Genomic DNA, 3075 nt, shown 5'->3' with positions numbered 1-3075 from the left:
GTTCCTCACTCCACACACGAACTTAATGCCATCGCACACGTCTCGGCCACTGGAAAAACGGGGACGAAACAGATTCTCTGTGGCTTTTTTTTCCCCCTAAGATGATTCCTCACCTCCCCCTCCTCGCCCCCCAGGGGAGCCCTGAAGGACATAACCGGCCGAGGCCTCGAGACAATCTCAGGTCTCGTCTACGGGCAGAGTCACAATTAAAGACAGGCCCCGGATAACGAGACTTCCCGTTTTAATGAGCTTTTACGGCGCCCTGTTCAGGGACACGGTGCTGGCTGGCGACCTGGGGTCCCCACCGTGCAGGACACCGCGCGGGGCTGGCCACCCCCTGAGGCAGGCGGCCATGCCCCAGGGGTCTTTGGAGAAGTCAGCACCCCGGGGTGCCTGGGTGGCTCAGCCGGTTAAGCGTCCGACTTTGGCTCAGGTCCGAGCAGGGTCCCCGAAGCTGTGCTGCGCTTCCCGGCCGCCCGCCCCCACCTTCCTTGTGCAGGGAGGGGCCCCCGTCCCGCTCGCGCCCTGCACCCCAAGTATCTGCACGGGGCGGCGGCTTCTAGCTGTAAACTTTTATTTGCCCCTCAGCAAATTGAAAATAGACGCGGCTGCAATTTGGGGGGCGTTAACGAGGGCCGCGGCCCCTGCATGAATCGGGTCTTTCTTTCCGAGCCCGCCTGCTGCCTGCTCCCTGCTGGAGGGAACAAATAAAACGGAATGAAATAAAAAACGGGAGGCTCGCGGGTCCCCGGCGGCGCCTCCGGCCCCGACCCCAGAAACGGGCAGAAAGCGCCTCCCGCGAGCCGTGAAGAGTGCACGTCGCGTCCCGGGCCCCAGCTTCGTTCAGACTGAAATACGGTCGGGGCTTAAGGGATCGTATTGGAAACAATTTTCCCTCAATTCCTCGCCGTCCGTATTTCTTGTGTCGGGAAGCATTCGGCGCACGCACACGCGCGCACACACACACACACTCACACACACGCTCACACACTCACACACACACTCACACGCCATCTAATTCGCAAAAGATGCGGAAACTCAGGTTTCTTCCATCAGCGTGTGTGCGTGGAGGGCGCTGCCACTCAGTGAGCTCCCTTCCCCCCTTCACATGTAATCGGTAGCAAAATGACGGAAATGGGTCAAAATTCCTGTTGTTTGGAACTGAATCGACGCCGCTCCCGCCCCCCAAAATCAGGCCCAGGGGATAAACCTACATTTTGCACTGAGTTGTTCACTTGTAATTAATTTAGTTAGAATGATATGAACATGTCTAAAGCTTTCAGTCGGTCTTTTCGTCTTTTTTCTCTTTTCTTTTGTTTTCTATTTTCTTTTCTCTTCTTTCTCTTATTCTCTTCTTTTTTCGTTTCCTTTCTTCCCTCCCCTCCCCTTCCTTTCCCTGCTGTTCAGTGAAGAAATGCACTTGCGTCATTCTTGTGTGAAGCCGGACGCGCTTCCTGTTCAGGGAAAGGGTTCCCGGGCCAACAGACACATGCTTAAAATGTTCTGTGAACCCCGGACCGTGTGGGGTGCCCCCAACGTGGGTCTGCTCCAGCCCCCGATTGGAAACTCACCCCCACACGCGAAAGAGCCCGCTCTACAAGCCGTCATAAAAATGAGCGTTCCGGCTAAAACACTCCGGAAGATTTCAAGCCGCGGTACCAGAGGCGAAAGCTGCACATTCTCGAAGTGGGGGTGAGGGGTGAGCGGGTCCGGGGACGGAAGATGACGGGGCGCACACATCACTGAGCGCTTTTTAGGGCACCCGCCTGGGCGGCTGGAAGCAAATCAGAAAGCGTTGGCTCTCGGAATGCAGACTTCCGTGGCCATCCGCTTTCAGGACTGGCTTGATCAAGGCGCTTCACAGCGCCGCACGTGCTGGCTTTCTGTTCCTCTGCACATTCAAGTCCCAGGTTTTCTTTAAACACTTTTTTTGTGCTTCCGGATGTTTGAAGCGTCAACGTCTGCAAGCACAAGGAAGCCTGCGGTGAGGCCCCGGCTTGTGCACGGAGTCCGGGTCCGGAACGAGGCCAGGTCGGAGGCCGGTTTTGGGGTTTGCTCCCGGGCGTCTGCTCCCCACCCGGCGGCACCATCGCCAGTCGCTCTGAGCTCGAGAAGTCGTATCGTTTACGATAACTCGGCCTCGTCTCCCGGACGTAGGAGGAACGACTGCCCAGCAGCACGGACTGGACGTCCTCGGAGCCTGGCTGAGGCCGCGCAGGGGTGCAGCCTGACGCTCTGGCAGGGCCCCGGCACCCAGGACGGCCACGCGCCCAGCACCCCCGCGGTCACACCCGCGTGCGTGTGTGTGTAGATGCTTCGCTCCGTCCTGCGTGCAACACGTAACTAAAAACGCCTTCCAGGATCTGGGAGAAGGTTCCGTACGTTTCTCCGTTCATCCAAACACACTGTTTCCCCGCTTTTTAAAGGGAGGAATCTGTACGTGAAAAGAACATCTGAAAATAAACAGGAGGCAAATCCCTGACGCCCGAGAACAGCGAAGCGCCCGGAGGTCACGGGGACGTGGGCCCCCTTTTCACCGGCCGTGAAGTGGGGCCGTGGGGAGTGCGGACGGACGTTTCCGAACGGGAGAGAAACGGCGTTTCCGAACGGAAGTGACGGGGTGATGCAATAAGCGTGTGTGTATTTCTTCAGGAGATAACGTTCATTTCTGCCTCTTTACGGACGATTATCTGGGCAAGGAGCCGGCCCGACGCTCATCCCGGACGAGGGGGGCCCTGAGCCCAATGTCAGGTGACCTCGTAAGGGACACAACACACACTCAGAGAAGCCGCGTGAAGACGGAGGCACAGATGGGGGAACGCGGCCACGAGACCAGGGTCTCAGGGGTCCCGCCCCCCGGGTCTCAGGGTCCCTGCTCCCCCGGGTCTCAGAGGTCCCGCCCCCCCAGATCTCAGGGGTCCCGCCCCCACCCGGGTCTCAGGGTCCCTGCTCCCCCGGGTCTCAGAGGTCCCGCCCCCCCAGATCTCAGGGGTCCCGCCCCCACCCGGGTCTCAGGGTCCCTGCTCCCCCGGGTCTCAGAGGTCCCGCCCCCCCCGGGTCTCAGGGGCCCCGCCC

The sequence above is a fragment of the Crocuta crocuta genome, unplaced genomic scaffold (assembly GCF_008692635.1).
Source record: "Crocuta crocuta isolate KB4526 unplaced genomic scaffold, BGI_CrCroc_1.0 scaffold221, whole genome shotgun sequence".
Taxonomy (NCBI): domain Eukaryota; kingdom Metazoa; phylum Chordata; class Mammalia; order Carnivora; family Hyaenidae; genus Crocuta; species Crocuta crocuta.
The sequence above is the reverse complement of the archived record's forward strand: the minus strand, read 5'-3'. Positions refer to the sequence as shown.